Below are 15,778 nucleotides of genomic sequence, written 5' to 3' on the forward strand. Positions count from 1 at the left end.
AAAAAAAAATGGTTTAGTGCCTAGTGCCCTTTTTAGTGCTTTTTTCTGAACTAAAATTTCTGAATTTACAAGAATCTACAAATTATATGCACTAAAATCCAAACCATGATTGATAAAAAGATGAAGTTGCAAACCCACGTTCTTGCATTCAGATAAGTTAAGTATTTATTTTTTTATTTTCTTGATTATTGATTGATTACACCAGTTCATTTCTACTTAGGGTATCATTAAGTACATATTGCTCTTCCCCTTTAAAATTCAATTTCGTTTGTTGCGATTCGATTGTTCCTTCTCCAGATGTACCAGTTTTAATGTGCAGTACTTCGGTATTACTTCGCAAGCATGAATGTGTATTTATTTATACATGTAAAGTGTTTATTTTTTTACTTTTGTTTACCACAAACTGTTATGAAAAAAGAGTATCCTATGATAAAAAAAAAAATTAGTGCTTTTAGTGCTTTAAAACGCTCCTTTTCCAAGGTTTGGTGCTTTTGAAACTCAAAAGTTGGCAACATTGATTATACTGGACGAATGCAGGCGAACGGGATATGATCAGTGTTGCCGCGCCGTCTCAAGAAAATGTATCACTGACCAAGCCAAAAATGTATCCAAATGTATCCAAAATTCTTTTTTTACATATACNCGCACACATGAGTGGCTGTAAAGCAAAGTTGGTTGCTTTTTGAGCTTAGCTTAAAGAAATGTACCGTTATTATAAAATTGGTTTGCTAAATACGCAGCGCACCGCTAGATGGATGAAACTATGCGCTCTTGAATAAAAAGCATAATTTTTTTTTTTAGCGTAACAAACGGAGCATTAAATCCTTGACTTTTGCGATGGAATCAGACTGAACGCATTTCATGCAACACACAGGTATTTTATCAAAAATTTTCACGCATGGAATTGAAGAAATCAGTACAAATTTATGTTGGCTCGAATTGAATTTTATTTTGCATTAATCACGGCAGATGATGACTGCAGCGGAATTAATTTTAAGTAACACAGCAAAAAGACTTGTAAACTTTATTTTAGTTGTTATAAACAATTTTGCTTACTTCTTCTTTGCTGACAACTTTGGTTTAACACTGTAGTATGTGTGTATGTATGTTTGTATATTCTACACAGTTATTTAGTGTAAACAGCAAACACAGAAAATATTTTATATTTTAAGGTTTTTTTTTTGCTATGCTAATAACTATGTAATTTTTTGTATGTTTAGCAAAAATTTTTACACTTTTGTGGTGCTATTTTTTAATCTTGGTTTTTCACTTTTTAACTTCCGGTTTTTTTGTTTTTTCTTTCAAAATATTTTCACCCTTTGGTTCTAGTGCTTGTTGTAATTTTTGTTTGTTTTTATTAGATAATTATTTTTTTTTCATTCAACTCTGCTGGCATTCAAATAGTAGTTATTATTTTGAAATTTTCTAATAATAATCAACTAAGTGAGAATATGAATATTTTCTTCCGCACACTGAGCTGTATAACTTCGTATCTGACACTAGACTGACGGTTCGCCAAACTGCGACGGATAAAGTATCTATGGCGCGCTTGTGACAACGAGTGCGAGTGCAAGCCTACAAATGTGAACGACACAGTCATCTACCGGGTACACTTCATCGCATTCGTACGCGCACTCGTTCGTTCCATCGCTACCACCGTTGGCCAATTCGGTTGTGCTCGCTCCCTCGTTTGATGCCTTTACTTCGGCACTGTGTTAGTCCATGTTTGCTTGAGTGTGTTGGCTCGTTGTTTATGTACTTGTTTGCTCCACTGTCAGACGAAAAAGTTGGCGCTCAGCTGTTTGATTTGGTTACTAACAAATTCGTATCTCTTGGTAACCGACTACTAGTACTACGGACTATGTACTTTTTGTCAGTCATGAAGTTAAGTGTAATGGCAAAAATCAATTGCATGTGTGCATAAATATGTTGGTACACATGTACATTTAGATTTGAAAATACCTCGTTAGAAATATAATTCAAAATTGACTTATTTTACAGTCGATTATACCACTTTTATTTCGATTGTTTTTAAGTTAATGAATAACTGTATTTACGTGTTAAACCTGCAATGGCAACCCGTTCATGGACACTCTCTTACTAGTTATCCATTTTCATCACCGCATTTGTTGTGGTTTACCCATTCGTTAGATAAATTTCTAAGAGCACAAATTACTTGCGTTCCACAATCTCTTGACTGGTTGGTGTTGTTGGCAAGTATCTGCTTCCAATTAACTAGCATCTTTTGCTATGACTTGGGCATAAGGTACACATGTACGCACAAAGTACATACATACATACTTATATTTATGTGAGTTGATGCGCAATGCAAATAAGCAAACATATGCACATTATGCACTGATGACGTTATGTGGAACCTGTCTTATAACACAGGTGGAAAGAGAACCGTTTACATACCTACATACATACATACATGCATATGCATGTACATATGCAAATATGTATGTAATAACACCATTAAATTAATTTCAAATACATACATACATATGTACACTCATTCTATTTACATACAGGTGCGTTAATAAAATTGGAAGTGGTGTACATATTTATGTAAATAAATACATAGGCATATAGAAGAATTTCAATTTTTTGTGTTGTACATATGTATGTATTTTAGTTAAAACTGTTAAAATGAAGATTACCCTAATACCTATACGGATATAAGGATTAAAATACAGTACTTTCGCATAGCTTTAATGGATTAAAGGATCGAATGACACACAATCATAGTATGTTAGTTTTACGCTTTTTACGATCCGGGGATTTTCGGGATCTCGTTATCACAATCCCGGGGTAATTGCTTTTTCAGAATTCGCTAATCAACTTTTACTACTTTTGTTCAATGTAGTCTCATTGAGCGCCGTTTGCTCCAACTATCGCGGAATAAGTCCTCTATAAGACAAAGTACCTCATGACAACATATGTATAAAAAGACCTCGCGTATTGACACACACGTCACTCTTTGCAGCTATAACTTTGAACTAGTGAAGGAGTTTATCCACCAACAACAACGTCAGACGTTGGATATGATCACGAAAATACCCTGTGGGGAAAATCTCTAGTTCTGAACTGGGGCGCTTCAAGTACATTTAGACCCAGTACTGGTTCGCGATAAATCTCTTTTGCATGCAAGCAACTGGCGAATTTAACATGGCGATGTCCTAGGAAGTGTCAATTGCCCCCCGCTGCATCCCTTTTTCGATAGTTCCGAACTAGTCCTAAATTCTATAGTTCCGAACCAGTTCTAAAATCGACAGACGAAAGAAAAAGGTATCATGATTTTTCATTCTTTTCGGTTCTTCCGTGTGCGATTTTACATTATTTTCAAAGAAACAGTTTTTCAAATTTAAAATTAAATTTGTTTGAATGATTGTAAGAAATGTACGTTTAGATACCTTTGGCTGTAGCTGACTTTGCAGAGGTGCTCGCTGTTATTGGTTAGATTCCAGACGGCCCCAAGATGTTAATATGTTAACACAAAGCTTTGTTTTGTATTACCAAACTATGAAATAGCATCTGCGAAGCACAGAATAGAAGCGTATTTGAACGAAAAAGCCGCCGAACACATATCTATGTAAAGTAAACAAGCCCCCCGCTGCATCCCTTATTCGATAGTTCCGAAATAGTTCTAAATTCGACAAATAGGATCTAGTTCGTTCTGCATCCCTTTTTCTATAGTTCCGAACCATTTCTAAATTCGTCACTTTAGATATAGATTTCTAGTGAAAAAACTGAAAAAAATAGTTTCTTAAAAGTACCACTTTTCGCCGATTTTGGGCTGGTGGGGATCTAGTTCCTATCGGCCTAGTTCCTTTTTGGCGTTAAAGACCTAGTATGGAACTAGAAATTTGTTTCACTAGTCCGCGGTTTCACTACAGGGTATAGACACACACACATACGTATGCACATATCCACCTACTAATTTACGAGTTGGCCAATAAGCTCTGCTTTTGTTGCTTTTGGGGAACGGAGAAAAATTTGGAAAGTGTGTGCATTCTTTGTTTGCAATTATATACATACATATGTACGTGTTTATATAAATTTAGGAGAAAAGTGGTTTTCCTTTTTTTAACGAAAACCAACATCAAACATAATTATTGTAACAAATTTCATACAGAAGCAGCGACAAAGAGAACTTTCTAAAATTTACTGCAAAAGATTTGTGAAATTGTGCATGAAAAATCATTAAAGCCCAGCGGAAAATATTGAATAGAGTGTATTAAAAAGTTTATATGACATGTAGCCTCCGTACGAGTGCTATAGGTGCAATTGGGCGTAGGGATTATTTCGGGTTTGCAGTAGCATATAAGCAAATCTCACAAGTTATTATATTTTTCGACAATAAAGTGTTTCTGGTCGAAAATGGCGTTACGCCTATCTTGGAAAATGCATTATCTTCAGTTTTGTATAAAAGGTCCCATAGCAAAATTGTATTTAAATAAAAACTTAAAAAATTGAGGTATACTAAAACAAAAATTTTGTTAAATAACCACACTTGCTCATATACCCGTAGTTGCGTATGTAACGTATACGCCTCATAGCACCATATGCAGTCACCTAACATGTTTACTCGCACGCTTTAACGTAAAAGACATTTTAAATAAATATAATTAAATATTAGCGTGGGAGATTTTAACACATACTGAGCATATATATATATATATAAATCACATTCACATTCTTCATGTACCATATAGGCAATTCTCAATTAGTTCGAATTGTCGCATGACTGACCGTAGAGTCCGACCCATAGTTGCCAACTTGGTGCTTTAAGTACTAGATTTAGTGCTTTTTGAAAATTAAATCGCCCAAAGAAATTACTTAGTGCGTAGTGCCTTTTTTAGTGCGTTTTTTGAACTAATATTACACCGAGATAGTTAAACCCTGAAGTAATTTGAGATATAATAAGCTGTGGTGTCTCATGAAGATGCGGAATTTACAAGAATATACAAGTTTAAATGCACTAAAATACAACCATGATTTTAATAAAGCTGAAGTTGCAAACCCACCTTGTTGAATTCTATTCGCGTTGAAAATTTTTATTTTTTTGCCACCTGAGTAAAACTTATCATTTCTTGGTGCTGAATCCAAATGTGGCCGTACAATTACTCTAGTATTTAGAATTTTTAGATATCCTACCCCCAGATGGCCAAAAACTCGGTTTTTTGCGATATTTGAGGTTATATAGTGAGAGCATCAAATTCTTTGTTCATTTCTACTTAGGGCACTATTTTCGTTTGTTGCGATTCGACTTTTCTTTCTCGAGATATACTAGTTTTAATAGTACTTCGGTATTACGTCGTAAGCATGAGTCATCATTGCATGTGTAGAGGCTATTCAATCGTTATGAGCGAAAACGTTTTGTGTATTGACATATGTATCTATTCTTGTAAATATTGTTAATTTTTTGCTTTTGTTAAATACAAACTGTTACGAAAAATGCAACTTTTGATTAAAAAAAAAAATTGGTGCTTTTAGTTTGGTAAAACGCTTTTTTCCAAGTTTTTGGTGCTTTCTGAAAATCAACAGTTGCCAACACTGGTCCGACCAATTAATCGGCATCGGCCGTTTTTGGCCGATTCTTAGCCGATTCCTTTTACTTTTTCCGCACTTCATTCCATGTTATTTATTTTTTATTTTTTTTTTAATTCCTTTAAATTTTAAAATATTTATGCATCTGAGTTCACGTCATAAATGTGTTCTCATGTTTCGGTTCTTTGATGTACGGTGGCGTAAGTAGAGAAGACATATTTTAGCAAGGTTTTTTGAGTACGCAGCTTCTTAAATTTTAGTATAATAAACTGCAAGTTTCAAGTAGCTAGAACTTACCGTTGATTTTTTGCAATTTTTTGTTCACGCAATTTCTTCCAAACAAAGTATGTTCGACAATTTTTTTATATGGAGAAAATCATCAACGCTTTCCACAAACAATTACTACACTGAGAAAAGAGTTTAGTTACGTCAACTAAATATGTTTTTATCAACACATGATTTGGTTATAGTTACATTATTTGTTTATAGTTACCAAATCATGTGTTGAGAGGAATATATTTGGCTGACTTTTTTCTGAGTGTACTACATAAAATTTGCACTTCGTTAAAATGAAATTGAATGGGCTGCAGGTATGCAGATACTCAGAATGTTTAAACCAAAAGTGTGAAATTTTTACTTACATAGTTTTCTTTAGATAACGAGCTACACTTTCATTTAAAAATAATAAAAATTAAATAAACGAAAGGGAAATAGCCAAAGAATGCTGAAATGTCGTCACTGTATGTATTGTTACGATTATCCTTGAATTAATCGCTAAATTATTAAATCCTGCGAGTTCTTTTCATTGGATTTTTAAATTGTTTACGTTGCAAAAATACTTCATCATAATTTTAATATCTATGGTTACTGTTTACTAACGAATTGTATTAAAAACAACACATTTATAGTCAGCAGAAGCTGCATATCTATGTATGTATGTATATAATACGCGAAGGGATTTTTTGTGCAGCATAAAAGATCTGTACCGTTCACTTGATTTTCAAAAATTAGATGTCAAATTAAAGCGCTTGGTCTGTAGATGTGCAATAAGGTTTTACTTTTTCAAAAAGAGTTGCCACCTGATAAAAAATTGCATTCAAATAATTTAATAATCAATGCCATAAGTCCCGCGCAGTTCGTTCGATTTTCAAAAATGGGGTGTAAAATTAAAGGGCTTAGGGTGTGGATATTCAAGAAGGTTTCACTTTTTTGAAAAAAGTTGCCACCTGTTAAGATATTAAGCTCAAATTAATTAAAAAGTTATATCAATTATTAAATATGGGTATCAATCGAAATGGTTTTGAAAAGGCTTTATAACTTAATTACGTGTAGGAGGGTTGCCACATGTTAACAAAATGTAATTCAATTTTTATTAAAGAAATTTGGTAAGTGAATAAAGTATCGCTATATGGGTGTCATACAAGAGAGGTTTAAGAGGGTAGTAGCTTGAAAATATTTTGAATAGGGTTGCCACTTATTTGAGAAGTCTAATTGAACTATTTTTTATTTGATATACTAACGATGGATGTCAAATGAATGAGCTTCAAGAAATACATGGTTTGACAATTTATAACACTTTTGATGTGTTTAGGGGTTGCCCCAGTTTAAAGGGCTAAACTAAAATTATTTAATAAGTTAAATGACTTACTAACCGATGGTTATCAATGGAAATGGGTTTAAAATCCTTTATTTAAGAACTATATTTAGGAGGATTGCCACGTATTTAAAAAATAAATTTCGACTTAACTCATCAGTTACGTGAAATATTTATAACAATGTCAGACGAAAAATATTTAAGGAAATTTTAGTTCGAAAATAATTTTTAAGAGGGTTGCCGCCTGTTTTGAAAGTGGTATTTTGTTTAATTATACACATGTTACACGAAATTTTAAAATATGGTTATCAAAAGAACGAGTGTTAAGAAATCTTTAAGCTGAACACTTGTTTTTTTTTGTTGAAAAAATTAGGCTCAAACTATTTAATAAGTTAAATGGATTGTCAAAATATGGGTATCAATCGAAATGGGTTTGAAAATAATTTATTTCTAAACTATATTTAGGAGAGTTGCCAAGTGCTTAAAAAAAATATATTCAACTTAATTCATCAGTTAATTGAAATATGTACAACAATGCTAGGCGAAAAATTGTCATTTGAAAATACTTTTAAACGGGTTGCCACCTGTTTGAAAAGTCGGATTTGTTTTACTTATACGAAAGATACATAAATGAAATGTCGAAATATTAGTGTCAAACGAAAGAGTTTTAAGAAAACTATAGGCTTATAATATTTTTAATTAGAGTTGCCGTCTATTTTTTTTAAGGTCATCATCAAATTTGATGTAATGAAAACCGACACCATTCGAGACCTCTAATCACTGAGAAATGGTTTAGATTAATCATTAGGAATATTTTTAAAGGTTTTTGAATAGGGTTTCACCTCTTTAAACAATTTAATTAAATTTTGGCGTTTTGACGACATGCGGGTTCACTAGTTTTTACTACTATTGGTACAACTAGGAAATGTGATTTCGAATGAACTATTTATTTTACATTGAATAAGAAAAAAGCTATGGAACATAGTATTGCAATGATATGTATGCATAAGCGATATACTACTTTTAATACATATTTATGTATGTACATAAATAAGTGAATAGATTCTTGAATGATTATTTGTTTTGTAATGCTATTTAGTTATTTGTTTATGTTTTTCTTTTGTTATTATAAAAGTTTATCCAAATCATTTGTTCTTGAATGAATTTATATTCTGGTAGTTTGTTTTTAAGGAATCGGCATCGGCCAAAAATTGGGAATAAATCGGACTCTACTCGACAGTTTTTATTCGGACACATAATTTTCGCTCCTTTATTAACAAAAATCAGGTTACATATGTTGTGAATATTATGTACATCCATAAAAAGGATCACCGAACATGTTTTCTAGCCAAATATGCATATAATTATCACAAATAAAATTGTGACCCTCTTCTTAATTTTTATTTTTACGTTGCAAAATTTTTTGGTAAAATCGGTTTACTTGGAAAAAACATGAAAAACGTATGGTGCGTTGCTTTAAAAAGTTGCATCACGTTGGATTTTGTGCTCTAGCAGCTGAAGGAGCATATAAATACTAAACATTTCAGGCATGTGTTCACTATTTAAGAAAAAAAATTGGTTTCACAAAAAAATTCGAAGTTTGTGAGAATTGCCCATATAACAATTTTAGAATGATTTTGAGTTTGCCAATAAAAATTGTAAAAATGGAATTTTAGTCTCTCAACCCATATAACTTCTTTATAACTATGCCAGAACCGCATTAACAGATTTGATTCCCCGCACATCTCTCATTGTATTAAAAGTAAAAAAATCTGCTGTTTTTATTCGACATTTGTTGAATTATTTGCAAACCACTAGAGATTAGAGTGGCAATTTTAGGACTAAAGTTACCGAAATGCAGATTTTATTGAAGATTTCCGTTGAATATCGGTTCCAGTGTTGCCATAGCCAAATGGTTTTTCCTACCAAAATTTCCTACCACAACCAACCAAAACCTACCAAACATATTTTTAAGTCTTTAATATTTTTCAATGATAAGTTTATTAAAAATATAGATAAAATAAAATTTAGTAAAACTTAAACACAGCTAATACAATACAAACAACTTAACTGTGTATAACGATTCATTTTACTGTACAGACTTATCCCAATGAATGTCTCTTTATTATTATTATTACGTCGGAGATACTCGCGCTGCGACCTAAGAAGATATATTGTGCTAACCCTAATTGTAATCACTGGAACCTTAGGCTATTTAAAAAGCTAAGCACTTTGGATGATGCCATGTACTAAATTTTAGATGGAGAAGACAGTCGTTCTCCAATGTGTATCAATCTGCGATTCATGCTTCGTGGGCAGGCTCGTAGAATATACTCTGGTGTTTCCTCTACAGAAAGACCCACCTAGTTTAAATAGTATGTTAACTTGCAGTGTGCTGTCACGTATCCAGTAAGGGTTTTATGTTCAAGGAGTATTTCGGAGTTCCTCCTGGAAGGAGCTATGAATCTCTTTGATTATCTTATTCGCTTTGACTTCCGCCAGTGGGCAGTAATCTGAGATTATTCCCAGCTAGCTCCTAAGTAGTTCTGATGTTTAGTTTAGATGTACCACTGAATAGCTCGGGACCAGGGTTGTTGCGAATATTATTCCAAAATAAAAGTGCTTTCCGGATAATAAACAATAATTTTTTTATAATTTAATACTAAAGAAATGCATATACCTGACACAATTTGTTCTATGGTAATTAATTAACATTTATTGTTGAAATATTTTTCAGTATGTGGCTTTCCTCGTTTAAACATTTCACTGTTAAAGCTATTTAAGTTATCATTCATTTGATACCAAACTTGTTTGTTTATTATCCGGAAAAGATTTATATTTCGAAATAATATTGGCAACAACCCTGCTCGGGACCATGCAAGCGCATTTGATCTCCACGTTTTGAGAGTCGGTCAGCCCTGTAGTTGCCTTCAAACCCTTCACGTCCTGCAACCCACCACAACGTTACGCTATTGTGGGCTCCCAGGAGGTTCAAGAGCTCATAAGCCTTGATGCCGATTTGAAAGAGTCTAAGATATTTAACGCAGCCTAAATGTCGGACATAATATTTATTCTGGCCCCATTTGCCTTCTACGATAACATTCGCGAACATAGACTGCGATTGGGAGGAGCTCCTCCTGGAATATGGTTGGGTGCGAGCCCGTTGGCAGACTTTTCTGAAATCTTGGTCCAAGTATGCCATAAAGTATATATGGAGTTCATATTGTATATCGGCAATAATAAGGGTATACGTTTGTACTTAGAAACCAGGTATACTTACATGTTTACGGCCGCCGTTATACGAACGCACCTGTGAAATATTCGTATAAAAAAGGTTGCTAAAGTGTTTGGAGATACATATTTTTTATTTTTTGCAAATAACTATTACTCATTGTCACGGAACCTACCAAAATCCAATCAAGCCTAGCAACCTACCAAATGAAAAAAAAAACCCTACCAGTTTTGGTAGGAAAAGCCCATGTTTGGCAACACTGATCTGTTCGTTAACAACATTTCCTCCGAACCACAGATATTCTGCCGAAATCCACAACAAAATATAAATTTTTGAATTTTGGTCTTAAAATAAATAGCCATGTCCATTGCGGAAAAATGCTGTTGACGTGGGGATATGCTGCCCAAATCCGAAGGCAATGGCAAACCTCCGAGTATTTTTCTGCTATGAAAAACCGTTTCTCAAAAAATTCAATCGCTTTTCAGAGTCGGCGTAAAACAGTGGGTCCCTCCCCTTTGTGTGACAACACCAAGGCGCACGCCACAAATCGGAGGAGAAGCTCGGTCAAACAGTAACATATGTGTAAGCGACTATCTATGATTATTATTATTATTATTAAGGGTTTGAAAACAAAAAATTTTGACTCTCAGAAAATAAAGTATCTCGTCGGTAGAAAAATATTTTAAAAATAGTTCTTGAAGGGCTTTTCAAACCACAGGTTTTAATAGAGAACATTAAACAATGTTGGTATGATTTTAAGTCCCTAATTAACTGGTCTTCACTATGTTAGTCAACTTCAAAAAGTTCAACTGTTTATAGCTTTAGGACAATCATGAGCATTTTATATATAGAAATATTAGGCCGGTTTCTTTAATTTTAAAACGACGTTAAGATGAATAGAACCGGCATAATAACGATTTGAAGAAGTACATGATAATTCAGAATCACGAAAACCAATTTGACAGATCATATTAGCTTATTTCACGTACAAAACCCAATTTTGGTGTCCGATATGCAAAAGAATGCCTCATATAGAACAGTGAAGAGTTTAGCAGCATACGATATATTTTCATTAATGTAAATAAATATGTACAGCCCCGGTAAATTCAACGAAGCTGAGCAGAAAGCCTTGAATTAAGGCCTCCCTCCGCGGAACCTGGATTACGATTTAAGTACACGTACATATCTATGATACGTCCACACTCTTTATAGGGTACATAGTTCCACAAAAAATAAAAGGTTGGCATAACCGCAATAGAGGAAACGCAATGGTCGGATAATGATATTCAGCTCCCATGAGATGGGGAACTATGACTTCTTTCATCAGTAAACAAATTGCTACAAACTGCACCAAGGCACGACAGAATTTTTCACATTTTTGCGCACGCAATAAAGGCATAATTTCTCCAAAAATATGAAAATTCTGTATTCACGATACAGAGGTAGGCTGATCAACTTTGTAGCGAAATGACTAGTATTATGAGGAATGCCATGTCGCCGAACATGGAAATCTACATAGTTACAAATGCGATATGGAGGAAGTAGATCCGAATTGCGGCACTGGGTGGCGAATTTGATGAAGAAGATCCCAAACTCATGAATAGAGACGACTTTAAGGTCGAAATATATACTGGCTTAACGGTTCGAAAAAGAAAACAAGAAGCTGTCGACTTTGACTTATATACCTACATACATATAAGTATATGACATGGAGATCATCAGTTTTGGCACGAAGGTTGTTAATGCAGCGCTCTCCATCCTATCGAGGGAAAGTTCGGTTGGTCTGTGAACAAAGATAAATCAAGCAGACTTTACGCATTTCACTTGGAATATGGAATAAAAAACTGATTCCGTTGGCTTGTGCATTTCCTGCATTTTAAAAGAATTTAAACAAAGGAGTTCATGTGATGTGTCCAATTTTCAACGCGGTTTTGTAATGTTCGGGCGTCCTGCAAGATTTTGTGTTCGCAGAGCAAAGCCGCGAAAACTTTTAGATCTTGTATCTGACCTCTTTTTCTACGTCTTGAATATAAAACTGATAGCTCTCAAGCAAGCTGACATGCAAACTGAGCTTAAGATAGGGGAAGTTATATTTTTAAAAGAAACCAAGTCGCGTACTTAATAATATTTTTTGACTAAAAGCAGTATGTGCGTGTACAAATACGAACTGTGATTGCTTTCTTAAGGTAAAATGCAGACGGAAACCACTTTATTAAAAAAATGTTTTCTGTGCCAACAATCATATCTACGGCTGTTCAAGAAAACATAAAATATTATTTAGCGAAAATACATACTCCGAGTTTACCGAGTTAACTCACATTTTATATTCTTCACAAATGCATACATGCATGAATGTGTAAGTAGTATCACATATTTGGTATTTCTCACGTGCCTTTGTCCTCGGGCATACTTTTCCCGCATTCACCAATTTTCACATACCACTTGCACTTTCCATTCAGCCGTCAGCAAATGTACTGCTTTGACATTTGTATGCCACACCGTAGCTGTTGCACAGCTCAATTTCAATTTCAGCTCAACTTATTTATACTTTATAATACATTTGCAGCTGTAAATGAACGCAATTCACCTCCGCCACCTGAGCTGCAGCAACATTCAGCATTCAGTGCCGCTGATTGTGGCAAGCTTTTACTTGCACCTGCAGCTGCGTTGCACTTCACTGGAAATTGGCTTGACGCACTTTTGGCCAAGTTGAAATGGCTTGGCTTAGCGTTGTAAACATTTTACTACGGTTGAGTGCAGCTTTTTCGGAACGCCAGTGGCAGCGCTGAGCTCCTCACTCTTGAGTGCAGCTTTTTCGGAACGCCAGTGGCAGCGCTGAGCTCCTCACTAGTTTTTATTGTACTTTTAAGATTTTTCGTTGTCAGGATATCGCATTACTGCTGCTACAAGTATGTTCTATGTTGTAAACACTACCAGTATCTAAGTCTGTTGCGGCGTTAAATGTGGAATTCGTTGTCGGTTGAATACTTTAGTTGGCTGAATCCCCTACACTGCGGGGCTCACATTTTTTCGACTCAATTTTGTAGCAGTATTATTTATTTCTACGGTTGGTTAGTTCGTTGGCGAGTTAGTTTCTAAGTTTCTATTCGCTGAGTGTCTGAGCGTGAGGGGATTCCAGCTCCTTTCGTCTGCTTGCCTAGAGAGGCGTGCATCGCATGTGCACTTGACGCACTTTGCGCGCTAGCAACTCACACCGAGGCACCTCCTCACCTAATTCCAATTTCAGATGTACATAAATATTTTGTGGCAGGCTGAAGTCTCCACATGAATGGAGTGCTTCCACTTGCATTCGTTTTTGGCTATCTTAAGGTTCCGTAACAGTTGCATTTGTGGGTGCCCTGCAGTGTGGAATAACATTATTTACTTTCTGTGGCAAGTAGTTAAATGAAATTGCAAATTAGCTCAAAAAAATCGGCTCTTATAATGTAAAGTAATTTCGTGCTTTTATTCAGGAATTGTTCAGTCAATCAGTATGACATATGACATTTAAATTGTCAATTCAGAAAACGCGATGGCTCGTATCGATCCAACAAACAATCATTTTACCTTCGATTCTCTAACGCAACTTATTTATTCTACATGGTAAATTTTCGAAACTGAAAGAAAATTCCATTTACAATTTAACTGCTTTGCGTGCATAACTACATAAAAATATGTATGTATGTTGTTTTTGTAGCCTACTATTTATTTATATGTACAACAAACGAATTTGTTGTAACTTTGTCAACTGTGATGTCCTGACAAATTGCAATTATTTTAAAATTATCAATAGTCTGATATTGTTATTATTGTTATTGTGTTTGCAAGCTATCGTGTTTATATCAAATAAAGTTTTTTATTATTGTTAAATAGCTACATACATATACACATGGTGGGTGTAGATACATATTGCGCTAGATAGGTACGTGTTCAAAAAACTAAGCATACAATATTTTTGTTATTTCTACATTTATCCACAAGACAGCAGAGATAGGCAATTTGTTTGGTCAATACTGCATAAACTATGTTTTAATACTTATGTATATACATATACATATATATATGTATATGGAACCTAAAACGTCTTGTGAATTTCCTAAATATATGTACATATATATAGGAAACTCACAAGACGTTTTAGGTTCCATATAAGGTTTGCTCAGTAAACAGTTTGCTCTCACAATGGCTGGCATTTTGACGTTCATTGACGTTGACAATGGAGAGCCTACTCCTGAATGGGGTGGAGGGCAAACTACCCTCGAAACATTCTGAAGCAACCAAGCTTGTAACAGATGTGGAAATGCACCACGGCCTTCCTCCTCCTCCCTTAAAACGGACACTTATATCAGAGAAACCAGTTCTGGTGAGAACCAGAATGCCGGTAAGGAGAAGTCCGGTATTGGTCATCCTCAAATGGACGAAAAGCTAACCGCAAGGCAGCTGAAGAGAAGGAGGCAAACGGAGGAGAAAGCCGCGGCTATGGCCAAGGCAAGTTCTGAAAATTTTTGGGCTCAATCTCCGCAACCGAAATGACTACGCCGAAGCGGGTAAGGACGAGTGATGAATCCTCTTATTAAAATCGTGCTTGGCGACTTCAATGACAGGGTGAGCAAATAAGGGATCTTCGGAACCACCGTCGCTAACGGACCTCAGGTGATCAGCATAGCCGGGCATGAAACCTGCTGGTATGCAGTAGTAGGTCCAAGCAGAAAAAGCTCTTTCAAGCTAGGTAGTTGTCTTCAGATAGAACGACGAGAGACCAAATCGATCATGTTGTGATAGACGGATAGACGGAACGTATGCTTTCAGTGTTTTAGGCGTACGTACACTCCGAGGGTCTAAATTCGACTCGGACAACTTGTTGCAACTAAAATACGCAGCCACGCCTGTGCAGCAAAAAATGTACGTCCAAAAATGCAAGGGTAGTTCAACGTCGAAAAGCTGCATTCACAACAGACGCTCAATTTGTATAAGGACACTCACCATGTATTTGTCGAATTCGTAGCCACTTTCGACGCTCTAGAGCAGGTTTCCCAAAGGTGTCGCGAGCGTATACCTAGCGTGCCGCTAGTGGCTAGAGTATACTCTTGGTGCAGGCAAATTCTTTAAACTTTCTATACACAATGCAAGCGGTTTGTTCAAACATCAACATGGCGGCCAGAAAATCAAAAATTTTATTGAAATTACCTTCAGCGGCTCGTCAAACCCTATACACAACACAAATGGCTTGCAGCAAAGGGCTATTTCGCTTCGGTTGTCAAGCCACTTGTTTGGTGTATTTCGCTCTTAAGCGTAGTACTTTTTGTCAGCGAAAAACTGAGTCAGAAAATATTCAGAAAAATAGCCGAAAACGTGTCCTTTTCACAACCATTTTCGGTACCTTTGTAGACCTTCTCCTC

The 15,778-nt window shown here is 35.2% G+C and overlaps 1 long non-coding RNA gene across 1 annotated transcript in view; it reads right to left on the reverse strand.

Moving 5' to 3' along the window:
* The window catches only part of LOC108367946 (uncharacterized), a 23,493-nt gene extending 21,912 nt beyond the window's left edge, over nucleotides 1–1,581 (reverse strand). The window contains exon 1 of the long non-coding RNA XR_001848312.1: nucleotides 1,057–1,581. This is a non-coding gene — a long non-coding RNA (uncharacterized LOC108367946). The remainder of the gene's footprint in view (nucleotides 1–1,056) is intronic.
* Between the last annotated feature and the right edge of the window lie 14,197 nt (nucleotides 1,582–15,778).

The sequence above is a fragment of the Rhagoletis zephyria genome, unplaced genomic scaffold, assembly GCF_001687245.7.
Source record: "Rhagoletis zephyria isolate East Lansing unplaced genomic scaffold, Rhagoletis_zephyria_1.1 Rzeph_scaffold_02880, whole genome shotgun sequence".
NCBI classification, from domain to species: Eukaryota; Metazoa; Arthropoda; class Insecta; order Diptera; family Tephritidae; genus Rhagoletis; species Rhagoletis zephyria.